The sequence below is a fragment of the Acinonyx jubatus genome, chromosome D2, assembly GCF_027475565.1.
Source record: "Acinonyx jubatus isolate Ajub_Pintada_27869175 chromosome D2, VMU_Ajub_asm_v1.0, whole genome shotgun sequence".
In the NCBI taxonomy this organism is placed as follows: Eukaryota; Metazoa; Chordata; class Mammalia; order Carnivora; family Felidae; genus Acinonyx; species Acinonyx jubatus.
This window is the reverse complement of record NC_069393.1, coordinates 12206693-12219947: the sequence shown is the minus strand read 5'-3', so window position 1 is coordinate 12219947 and position 13255 is coordinate 12206693. Positions and strand designations below refer to the sequence as shown.

The 13255-nt window shown below is 45.5% G+C and overlaps 1 long non-coding RNA gene across 1 annotated transcript in view; it reads right to left on the bottom strand.

The window, feature by feature from the left end:
• Nucleotides 1-13255, bottom strand: part of LOC113596508 (uncharacterized) — a 111215-nt gene that overhangs the window by 17865 nt on the left and 80095 nt on the right. The window contains exon 6 of the long non-coding RNA XR_008292413.1: nucleotides 5761-5873. This is a non-coding gene — a long non-coding RNA (uncharacterized LOC113596508). The remainder of the gene's footprint in view (nucleotides 1-5760; nucleotides 5874-13255) is intronic.

Below are 13255 nucleotides of genomic sequence, written 5' to 3'. Positions count from 1 at the left end.
GGCTGGGGTTGAGGCCAAGTGCTGTCACACCGAGCACGGACTGGCAGCAGGCAGGCAGTGCCGGAAGGGCTGTGCTATGTTCCGCCGTTTAACCTACAACGATTATCACAAACCTACTATGTGCCAGCCACTCCTGCAGGCCCAGGGGAGTCAGCAGTGAACAAACAGAGAAGCAAACACCCCAGCTTTTGTGGAACTGTGTTCGAATGAGAGGGTCTAGACGACAAACAATAAATCTGACACATAAGTACATGATGTCACATGTAAGAAGGTGATCGATGCGTTGAAAAGAAAACAGCTGCATAACGGGGAAGGCGAGTGCGGATGGCGGAGGGAAGTTTGCACCATTAAAGGGGGTTTGTATGGGTAGGCAGGGTTTCAAAAGTGATGTTGGGGCCAAGATTTAAAGGATGTAAGGGAAGAGGGTGCACAGATACAGGGAGAGAGTGGTCTAGGCAGACGACCAGCGTATGCAGAGGCCCCAAGGTAAAGCATGTCTGGTTTTGAGTAAAAACAGGGAGGCAGGCCAGAGCGCCTAGGGCACAGAGAACAGTTGGGAGCAAAGGTAGAGAGATTAACGGGAACCAGTTAGCAGGGAGCCCTGGAGACCGTGGTCATATCGGACGGTCCTTGATCAGAGCTTCTCAGCGATGTTCTGTACTTAACGCATATTTCATAAGAAGGGTTTCCTCACGCCATGCTCAGGCTGCTCAAATGGAAGGTAGGACTAAGAATATACTTCCAAATTTCGCCATTCAGTCACTTTCCACAGTTCCCTCCCCCATGACAGGCCAACCCTGGGGAAAGAAGCAGGAGATGAAGGTAAGCCCAGACACGCACCCCTGGGTATTGACTTGGGGCAATTTCCGATATGTTGTAAGGTTCTGGTTGCTGGGTCCAACCCTCATGTTCCTGAACCTTCCACCCCTTCAGGTGCATAACTACAGACCCCTCAGCTCCTGGGAGAATAGGACCCTCCCTACAGACACCAATATGGAAAGGGCTTGACAAAGTGGGAAGGTCTAATTCCCCAAAAGGAGCCCAAAGCTGTGGTAGCTCTTTTCTGCTAAAAGGATCTTTTTGATGATTAACAAAACCACTCACAATAATGAAACAGGGGTGAGTATGATTAGGGACTATGATTACTCAGGATCTCTGTGAGTAAACATATCAATTCAAAACTCTTCAAAATACTCAAAATCCTCCAGCTTTAGAGTCAGACAAGATAAAGCATTTATTTACATTTTAAGGTATCAAGGAGTGAAAATATTATGCCTTTAAGAGCTGTTTACAGCTTTACCGTTTTTTAACCTTCATCTCAGAATTATTTTATTTTTTATTTATTTTTTAATGTTTATTTATTTTTGAGAGAGAGACAGAGCGTGAGCAGCAGAGGGGCAGAGAGAGAGGGAGCCACAGAATCCGAAGTGGGCTCCGGGCCGTCAGCACGGAGCCCGGCGCAGGGCTCAAACCCACAAACCGCGACATCATGACGTGAGCTGAAGTCAGACACTCAACTGACTGAGCCACCCAGGCGCCCCCATCTCAGACTTATTTTTAAACACATGTGCGCTCTCCAATGGAAACCCAAAGCTTCAGAATATTTAAGTTCCGGTGACGTTGAAATATTAAAATAAATATTTAGAGGGGTGCCTGTGTCTCCCTCTCTCTCTCTCTGCCCCTCCCCTGCTCATGCTCTGTCTCTCTCTCAAAAATAAATAAACATTAAAACATTTTTCAATGAATATTTAGAATCCACATTACAGGTGTGTTTTCAATTCGCGCGAGTATATGTAAAATACAGCTTTTCAGTAGTTTAATGACATCAGAAGGCTCTGCCAAGGAGTGGGGAGCAAATGAGTGGGGGCTGCGTACTTGGAACTTAGCCACTTGGAGAAGCTACTCCTGAATGCTGAGGTATCAATCACCTGCACAGACATTTCTTTGTTGGCGCGACAGGTTGCTGACCTTAGGTCTCCAACCCGGCCCTGGACAGCCCATTCCAGATACAGCTCTGGGCCAGACCGCTTGCTCAGGTCGCCCTCCCAGCCAGCTGCGCCGAGGGACAGGCCTCAAGTCCCCCACGGGCCTGGTGCGTAGGCCCACATCTTCAACACCACCAATTTCCTCCCCGCCATATGCTCTCCTCCGTCCACAACTACTGCTTTTTTAGTTGTTCCGAATAAAAAGCTAGAAGAAGAAGTAGAAGAAGAAGAAGTAGTCCTTGGAACCACACCCCTATCCTCCACCCACCATCCCGCCACCGTGTACGTCTAATAAATCAACTAATCTCAACAACTCCATCTCCAGAAGATGTAGTAACTCCGTCCCCTTCCCCCCATCTCCACTGCTACATGCCTGGTCTATACCTTCATGATCTCTGGCCTTGGTGGTTGTGACCGCTGCCTAGATGCTCCCTGTCGCCCTCTCATGGCAGTCAGAGTGGTTTTAATACTTTTTATTATTTTTTTAATGTTTTATTTATTTTTGAGAGAGAGAGAGAGAGAGAGAGAGAGAGAGACAGAGCACAAGATGGGGAGGGGCAGAGAGAGAAGGAGACAGAATCCGAAGCAGGCTCCAGGCTCTGAGAGCACAAAGCACAGAGCCCCAGCACAGAGCCTGCTGCAGGGCTTGAACTCGTGAACCACGAGATCATGACCTGAGTCAAAGTCGGATGCTTAACCGACTGAGCCACCCAGGCGCCCCCAGAATGATTTTTAAAAACCTGTACAGATCATTTCACTCCTCTGTCTGAAATCTTACACATCCTTCACTGCAGTAAAATAAAATTCAAATTCCTTACCTCGGGCTACAAGACTACGCCTTGACCAGACTTTTACCTAACTTTCTGACTTGATCTTCATCCTTGGCGGCTATATTCCAGCCACTCTTGCCTTCTTTTGTTTCCTGAACCCGCTCAGTTAGTTCTGGCCTTTGTATACCCGGTGTTCCTTTCTCTAGACATTTCCCCCAACCCCACCCCCATCTTCTCAAGGCCATCTCTTTATCATTGAGATCTCCACTTCATTACCATTCCTCAAAGAGGACTTCTGCAAACCCCCAGTGTAAAGGGGCCCCCACAAGTCAGCCTCTGCCCTCTTTTAACCCTCAAGATGATCCTCTTTATACTTATTTTTCCTTGTGGCTATCTCCCGCCCCGTGCGCAAAATGTGAACTCCGTGAGAAAAGGAATTCTGTCTATGCAGGTTTTTACTTTATCCCTAGCAGCTGGAATAGTGTTTGGTAACTACAGGGCACTTGCTAGATATTTGGTGAATGAGCAAAGTTTTCTTCTGCTGGGGTGGGTTTCCATCTAAGAATCTGGCACAGCTTGGTAATCTTTATTTCCAACTCATAAATCCGGACAGACTGTTTCTCCCTGGCCACACATCGGACAGGTCTGCACACCCCCTTCTCACTAGGGGGCCTCACAGGGAGAGAGAGAACAGGTGCACTGGCCCAGGTCCAAAAGCCCAACTCAAAAGATGCAAAACTCCTGCCCTCGGACGTATAAGCTGGCAGCAGCGTCTTCCCACTTCTTAGAACAGTTTGCATTTAAAAAAAAATTTTTTTTAACGTTTTATTTATTTTTGAGACAGAGCGAGACAGAGCATGAACGGGGCAGGGGCAGAGAGAGAGGGAGACACAGAATCGGAAGCAGGCTCCAGGCTCCCAGCTGTCAGGCCAGAGCCCGACGAGGGGCTCGAATTCACGGACCGCGAGATCGTGACCTGAGCTGAAGTCGGACGCTTAACCGACTGAGCCACCCAGGCACCCCTAGAACAGTTTGCATTTATATGTAGGTGTTCTATGGACTAAGACTAATATCTGTCTCATTAGTTCTCTGCTATTTCCATACAACAGAGAGGGAAGAGGGTTAGACTTAGCAAATGCTACTGAAATTATTTTAGGAAAAAACAAATGGTCAGGGGCGCTCGGCTGGCTCGGTCGGTAGAGCACGCGACTCTTGATCTTGGGGTCGATGGGTTCCAGCCCCACTGGTGGGTGTAGAGGTTACTAAAAATTAAAATCTTAAAAACCAACAAACACATGGCCAGTGCTATTTGAAATACGGAAAATCAAAACCAAGAGCCATATGATCTCGTAAGCTAACTAAAGGACACACAACTTCGGGCTCTGAGGCATAAGCACAGTTAACAGAGAAGGCGATGGTCTAGAAAGTAGACTGTCAACAGAGGCTATTTTTACCTTTTAGGCAATGCCTTCCATGAGTGAGCGTTTTGGTTATTTTGACGTTGAAATAGCTCCCTGCTGTCTTTAGCATATTAGGGATTTACTAGTTTTCTGATTACGAAGGTAGTGCGCCCTTGGAAAACACTGGTGCGGGGTGATTTGGCCGGGTCAGGACAGAGTGAAGGGAAGCGCGCCCAGACCAGCCTGGGTGTAGGGCCACACTGCCCCCTGGAGGTCTGCTGTGTGCACGGAGAGTGCCCGGCCGCCGCCACCTGCTGGACCCTGAGTGTGTCTGGTGATTCCAGCAGGGGTGAGGGGTCCTGTGGCAGGGCACTTTCCCCGGGCCCACAGCAGGCTTCACTCAAAAGCAGACCTGCCTGGTAGCCTTGGGCTTCTCCTGGAGGCCGAAATAGGGGACAGTCATCAGCTCCTGACAGAAAACACCGTGGGTGAGGCTGCAGTCTGCGGTGGCAGCCAGACAGCAGTCAGAAGGAGCAGTCGTGGATGCGTCCTTCCCACCCCTGCCTCGCCTCCCTGTGCCTGTGGACAATGCCAGGACGGGTGACACCAGGAGCCATCAGAGAAGAGGCGGGAGCTCTCCGGGTGGCCAAGGTGAAAGAGAACACCAGAGGGTGTGGTTCTGAAGAAGCTGCAAGAATCACAGCACGATGGGCAACACAGGGGCAGGGAGCAGACCCTCGCGCATCAGGCAGACCAGCTTCAGAGATCCGTGGAGCTGTTCTGACTCTGCGGCTCTGTTCTTACAAGAGAAAACTAGCAAGGGCTTCTCTGGACACGACTGGATGCGTACAGTCAGCAGAGGGGTGGGGCCTCTGAGCACTGGGGTTCCAGTGATTGCAAATTCGTGTGTCAACTCGATGTTTTTACTCACAGCTTGGCGACATCAGGAACCACACAGGTTATGCAGAAAAGAGGAAAGACAAGCCTGCCGACTTAAGTAGGCTTAACATCAACACGACCACTTTCTACCAGTATGATGTACTTCCTTCCAACTTCTTCCTATTTTTATGCTGTGCATACAATTTCATTTCCTACTGTCTCATTCATAACAAAAGCTCTTTGCCTTCGTGCTTTTGAAAAAACAGGTTGATCATCTCTTATACGGTTAACACCACATGACCCAGACATCCTACTCCTAGGGAAATAAACAGTGATGGGCGCACAAAATCCTACACACGAGTGTGTATGGCGGCCCCTTGCATCACCAAACACTGGCAACAACCCAGATGCCCCGCGGTGGGTACATGGCCAAACCAGCATACGGCAGAATACCACTCAGCAACGAAAAAGAAAAGAGCTATGGACACGCACGAGGGTGTTGGTGAACCCCAAAGACATGGTAAGCAAAAGAAACCAGTCCCCAAAGATCAACGCATGACTGATGATTCCATTTCTTTGAAATGTTCCTGAAAAGACAAAACTGTAAGCACAGAGAACAGTTTCAGAGCGTGGAGTCCCGGTTGCCAGGACTTTGGGGGTGAGGGCAGGACGCACAACACAGGAATGGCAAAGGCAGTGTTTGGGGAGGGTGGAACTGTTTCTTACCTTGATCTTGTTGGTGGGTACACCAATCTGTATAGATGCCAGAATTCACAGGACTGTGTACACAAAAAGTCAATTTTATCGTGTGCCGATTTTAACAGAACAGGCTGAAATGCCTATAAAACACAATTTAAAATAACTTTTTAATAAACATTCCAGCAGGGGGCTTGTGTTATTATTTAGGCACCTCTTCCCCTGCTATGGGATTGTTCCTATTTCTGGACAGACAAAGCTGTAGTGAAAACTTTAGGGGCGTACATCTTTGTTCAGATTTGGGATTTTTTTCATCAGCATGGACCGGAAGAGGAGTTACTGAGATGATGGGTACGAATATTGTTGGAACCCCTGATATCGCCAACAAATTGCTTTCCACTCAGGGTTATGTCAGTTGCCCACCCCACCCTCCATTGGCCGTGGCTGAGATTCACTGGTTTGGACATTCTTAAGTATGGGAAATTAGAAGATTTATTCAGGGTTGTTTGGAGAATCCTTGTAGGGAGGAAAGAGGCGTAAGAGAAGCCGAGGTGTGTGAACATCTAGACCAGAAGAGAAACTCGACCTTCAGACCTGAAGATTATGTGCTTCATCTTTTTGTGCTATTCTGACAATGCCAACTTTTCTGCTCACCTTCCTTTGCCCCCGTAACTTTCAGGATTGATGTCCATTTTTTCATTTCTTCTTCTCCCTCCCTTTTAGCCCTAATGCAAGGGCAAAGTTAGGTTTGCTAGTGAGAAGGCTATTTTTTTTTAATTTTTTTTTAACATTTATTTATTTTTGAGACAGAGAGAGACAGAGCACGAACGGGGGAGGGGCAGAGAGAGAGGGAGACACAGAATCGGAAGCAGCCTCCAGGCTCTGAGCCATCAGCCCAGAACCCGACGCGGGGCTCGAACCCATGGACCGCGAGATCGTGACCTGAGCTGAAGTCAGACGCCCAACCGACCGAGCCACCCAAGCGCCCCGTGAGAAGGCTATTTTATGTCACCTAGTAATCTTTTTTAAAACACCGATCGTACGAAAGGCACTGTTCCAGCCATTGTGAGATGTGGCAACGAGCGAAAAGAACAGTGTCTGCGAGCACGGGACCTGCTATACAACAGGGAGAGGTGGAGATAATATTACTTCCCTGCTCAGCACCACCTTTCTCTCTTCTGTGTTGCTGATGATGACACGGAAAATGATGACATCAACAGATACTGCTGAGCCTTTTGGAGACAGCGCGATCGCTCTAAGTTGCCTTCATCAATTTCACAAAAGATGAGAAATCATGCCTGTGAAATGTGAAATGTGGCAGGCTGTGCCTGCCGGGGCAGGTGAATCCACCTCAGTGCATTCCAGGTAGGGGAATGGCATGTGCAGACGTGGGGAGTACAGGAGTGTGACCCTTTCCCTCCCTCCCATGTGCTTGTATGATAACAAACAGCATTTGAAAACCTCCTCTCTGGAGGTAAAGAGAAGCTGATTCAATGGCCCCCATTTGTGGACATCGGCTCGCTGGCGGAAGTGGGAAGGCCTGTTCCCCAAAGCAGCAAGCCCCCACACGGATAGAGACATCAGGTATAATAAATTGGAAAACTCGGGAAAGGAAACATCTGTTCTGCATGCTTAAGCACCAAGGCACTCTCGAGTTATGAATTTCCGCTCCATGCTCTAGGTGCTGAGAATGAGTCTGCAAGGTTCATAGCCACTGAAAGAGGTGCATCATCTCTCTCCAACTTTTACAGTGATTATTTTGGAATCCTTTCGATAGGAAATTGAAAAGGGATCGGAGGAAAGGAACGGTGACTGGCAGAGCTGAAGAGGAACTGATGAAAGAGTCAATACAGCTAAGAAATGTTGGGAAATGAACTGTAATGACAGACTGAAAAATGCCTTCGGCTAATGTAACCAACTCAACAAAGCCATTATACTGTATATATCGTACTCACTTTGCCACAAATCTATGTAGACTGAAAGGTACATGATGAAATGCAAGAACCTCCTGCATTTAGGGTCTGAACAAATGCATAGATGTTTGAGAAAATAAAATGTGGATATTCTATTATTGTATTTTTTAGAACAGAATGCTTCCCCCCCCGTAATAAACACCTCTTTCTTTCTCTATGTCCTCAGTTTCCCCCATAAGGTATCAGCCATGTATTGCTTTCTAACGTACTATTGGTTTTCAAGTTTACTCTTGACCTTGTAATATACAGCAAAAACTCACGAGTCCTATCAGGTGGCCAAGTGTGATATTTCTAAGGCCAATTTTGGGCACAGATCACCGTTTTTCTTATCATGATGCTGTATATTATTTATACAAGAATACATCTTACATATTTCAAAGCCGCTTTCCAAATATTACTTCATTGAACTTAACCAGAGCTTGGAGATGGGTTATGCAAATATTTTTTACCCTCATTTTGTAAAGGGGGAAATTGAGAGTCTGAGAGTGACTTTCCCCAGGTCACACAGGGAACGAGGACAAGACACTATGTTTTCTTTTTTTTAACGTTTATTTATTTTTGATACAGGGAGAGATAGAGCATGAATGGGGGAGGGTCAGAGAGAGGGAGACACAGAATATGAAGCAGCCACCAGGCTCTGAGCTGTCAGCACAGAGCCCAACGCGGGGCTAGAACTCACGGACTGCAAGATCATGACCTGAGTCGAAGTCGGCCGCCTAACCGACTGAGCCACCCAGGCGCCCCAAGACACTATGTTTTCTAATTCCTGTTACTCTGCTTTTTCTAGTCTACTATCTGCTCCATGCTTGAGTATAACCAGGACGCTCCATTTCCTGGGAAACTCTCAGGGAAATTATCCCTGCTCCCAAACCCTTTTGCCTTTGTCTAATTTCTGCTTAAGTTCATGTCCTCTCCCATTTGCCTTTCTGGGAAGACATGTATCTGCAGCGTGAAGAAGACTGGAGATGCCAGCATGGAAGACAGAAAGTTCAAAGACATCTAGTAGTGGCCCAGAGCATTGCCCTGGATTACCTGAGGACACCAGCAACTACGTGGGCATAAGCATTTGGCTTAAGAACCACAATGTAGGTAGTGACCTTGGAGACCTCCACATAGCAATCTAAAACAGTGAAAGTCATGGCCAAGGTCCAAAGTAGATGGGACTAACCATGAGGACAGTGGTCAGAGGGGAGTTTAGGCCAGCAGTGGCCCAGGGTGAGCCACATCAGCAAGGTTGGAGGTGTAGCAAAGTGGCCACTGGGACAATGGTCAAGAGGGATAGTGATGTCCACATCTCATTGGGAGGGGGTGGGAGAGCAGGCGTGTTGCCTTCTGTGGTGGTATCTATCATTGCACACAGGGGCATAATCATTTCTTCTAACTCTGGGCTGCTGGGTCTCCTCCTTGACTCTTCTTGGGATTCTGAGATAAGATCGGAGGCATTTGAGGGACAGGAAGAAACACAAAGGGAAACAAATAGGCAGAGATTACACTAAAAGCATCTTCAGTGAGAAATTGCAAAGGTGAACAAATACATTCCTCCCCACTCTCTTCGATGTAACTTTAAAATAACCATCATTACCAAAGACCATTCTGGGGGGATGTTGAGGGAGAAGTCAAGTCACCACCCCAGCGATGAGTCTACACATACGAATACCCCCTCGGAGACACTGGGTGTGTGTTTGGAAAGGGGCTGTGGTCTGGTGTTAGGTAGCTGGGTGCCAATGACCTAGTGAACTTTGGTTCAAATTGTTGAGATGACCTGAGGTTGCTCCCCAAGTCAGTAAGACCTGGACGGTGATTCTCAGATGCCCGAGAATCACCTGAGGATTCGGATTCAGTGGGTTTGGAGTGGAGCCCAAGAGTCTGATTTTCTAACAAGCTCAGGTGATGCCTATGATCCTGGTTCACAGACCACTGAACACGGCACCTCGGCACCACGATGTGCAACCAAGTCGGAGAATCCCATTAGGGGCCAAGAACTTAAAAAGAGAAAGCTGTATTTTAATAATTAAAAATATATAAAAAAACATTGATTGAGTTTATACTGTCCATGTCCAAGGCACTTGGCGACAGGAATTATGAAATATTCAGAAAAAGCATATTCCTCTCACTTTTGTTACAAAGTGTATTTGTATACTATGCCAAAAAGCACAAAACTTGAAAGTGGCTAAAATTTTCCCCATAGAAAGTATTGTAATTAGGGATCGTGCTCCAAGATGAAGGGAAAAAGACAAGATGTAATAGTATTAGACAGTAAAGTCATAGGTGATGTCTTATGCAATGGGAATAAAGTATGCCATATATACTAAATTTTAAAAAGCATTACTTTGCACAAAAACTAACAAGAATCATTTTAAATGAAAAACATTTCTTTAATCAGTTGGCTTCTCTGATTTGCAGCTGGTCCCCCAGGTTCAGGTCCTCGCTCTCATTCAGAGGACCTCTCACCCACAGGGCACACTTGAATAGAAAATGCTACCCCTTCCTCAAGACACTTTATGTCCACCTGGCTGAAATTTGTCACATGTATTGATTTTGTTAGAACAAGATACTGTACTGCCATCTGCTAGAAAACTGTAGCAAGAAAATCACAAATGTACGATGGGAATGGCATTTCCTTAGATGCGACAGTCTTTGCAGTAGACAGTATGTGCAACCATAGACATGAGTCTCCCATCTGAAAAGATATTTGTGGAATGAATAGGTGAATATGTCCCATTGATCCTGGTTGGACTTTGAGGCTGTAATCTGCCAGTACCCTCATCTGCCACTAGCTAGGAAGCTCAAAATTATGCAGAGTGATAAGAGACAGGTAAGGGGAAGGCCTAAATTAATGCTTCTTGAACTTTAATGGGGACATCATTTAATGATCAGCAAGATGGCAGATTAGGAGATCCCAGCCCTGGTCTCCCTACAGAAACAATGATTTATGAACTATCCACCATGAAAATAGTTCTGAGAGACCTCTGGAGTACAAATAAAAAGCAGCACCAACTCAATGGAGCACAAAAACAGAGGATGGCTACATAGGAAAGTGTAGGAAGCATCTTACCTATGTTACCCCATTCCCCCAGCCCAGTACCTCTCAGCACCAAGAGGAATACCCTTGGTCACAACCTCCTGCAGGGGAAAAGTTAAGCAAGTGGACCCCAGCAGCCTTTGCCATGGAAGATAACAGCAATGCTCACCACTGCTGTGGACACTTACAACCTTTGCCACTGAGGACCCCCACTCTTTGCTGATGTTGACCTCAGCTGACAGAGCTTCTTGGGGTCGACACCACTGTGCTCCCTGAAGCAGAGCTGCCACACCCTACCTAGCTGGCATCCTCACACCCATGCAAAGGTGAAGAAGTTTTTCCCCCACTGAAACCAGTCCAGAAAATCTGGAAGAGGTGACTGTTCCTTCAAATGTGCAGACATCAATGCGAGGCTGTAGTTCCTTCTAAGGAACACAAAAATAATCAAGGAAATAAAAACCAAAAGGAAAACACTAAATCTCCAGTAGCCAACCCCAAAGAAATAGATATCTACAAACAATTCAAAATAGTTGTTTTAAAGAAGTTCAGCAAGCCACAAGAAAACACAGAAAATTCAAAAAAATCAGAAAAACAATACATGAACAAAACGAGAAGTTCAAAAGAGATAGAAATCACAAAATAGTACCAAATAGAAATTCTGTTATGAAGAATACAGTGAATAAAATGAAAAATACAGCAGAAAACTTCAACAACAGATTCAATGAAGGAGGAGAAAGAATCTACAAACTCAAAGACAGATAATTTGAAGTTACCCAGTAAGAGGAGGAAAAAGAAAAAAAATAGTAAGAGTGAGAAAAGCCTATCAGATTTACAAGACACCATCAAATGAATAAATATATATATCTTTTATGGCAGTCCCAGGAGAAGAGGGAGAGAGAAAGGGGCAAAAAATTCATTTAAAGAAAATGGCTGGGGGCGCCTGGGTGGCTCAGTCGGTCAGGCGGCCGACTTCAGCTCAGGTCATGATCTCACGGTCCGTGAGTTCAAGCCCCGCGTTGGGCTCTGTGCTGACAGCTCAGAGCCCGGAGCCTGTTTCAGATTCTGTGTCTCCCTCTCTCTCTCTGATCCTCCCCCATTCATGCTCTGTCTCTCTCTGTCTCAAAAATAAATAAACGTTAAAAAAAATTAAAAAAAAAAAAAAGAAAATGGCTGAAATTTTTTCAAATTTTGGGAGGGATATGGATTCTAAGACCAAGAATCACATGCTCTACTGACTAACCAGCTAGGCAACACTTTGGAAATGGATTCCAGATTCATGAACTTCAAATGATTCTAAACAGGATCATTATAAAAAGACTACACCATGATACTGTATATCCAAAATGTCAAGATACAACAAAGAAAGAATTCTGAAAACAGCAAGAGAAAAAAGACTCATCACATATAAAAGCATCCTCACCCCACTGCATTACGACTGAGTGGACTTCTCAGCAGACACCTTGCAGGCCAGAAGAGAGTAGGACCATATATTCAAAGCACTGAAAGAAAAAAATTGCCAACCAAGAATACTATACCAGGAGAATTTTCCATTAAAATTGAAGCAGAGGTAGCATCTTTCCAGACAAAAACTGCTATTATATTTGTCTTACAAGAAATGCTTAAGGGAATTCTTCAACTCGAAGCAAAAAACATGCTAAACAGCAATACAAAAGCATATAAAAGCATGAATCTAACTGGTAAAGGTACATATATAGACAAATGAAGAATAATGAAACACAGTAATGGTTATAATACATTATTTTAACTAATATAAAGATTAAAAAATAAAAATGTGTTAATGTATACACAGTATAAAAAGAAGTAAAGGCTGACTCCAAGGACATAAAGATGGGGAAGGGGGATTGAAAATGTAGCGTTTTTGTATGCAATCAAAATTAATGTTTATGCAAACTAAAACAGATGGTTATAACCAAAAGATATTTTATGCAATCTTCAAACTAATTACAAAGAGAAAAACCTATGATAGATACACAAATGATTTTCAAATCACTACAACAATTCGTTAGAAGACAAAGGAAGACAGCAAGAGAGGAGCAAAGAGACAAAGCAAATGCAAAATAGAAAAAAAATTAACAAAGTGGCAAAAGTAAGTCCTCACACATCAATAATTACTTTAAGAGTGCCTGAGTGGCTGAGCCAGTTGAGCCTGATTCTTGACTTTGGCTCAGGTTATCATCTCATGTCAGGAACTCAAGTCCTGCATCAGGCTCTGGGCTGGCATCTTGGAGCCTGCTTGGGATTCTGTCCCTCTCTCTGTTCCTCTCCCACTTGCTTGCACGCACATGCTTTCTCTCCTCAAAATAAATAAACATTTAAAAAAATTACTTTAGGGGCGCCTGGGTGGCTCAGTCAGTTAAGCGTCTGACTTCGGCTCAGATCATGATCTCGCAGTCCATGAGTTCAAGCCCCACGTCGGGCTCTGTGCTGACAGTGCAGAACCTGGAGCCTGTTTCAGATTCTGTGTCTCCCTCTCTCTGTGACCCTCCCCCATTCATGCTCTGTCTCTCTC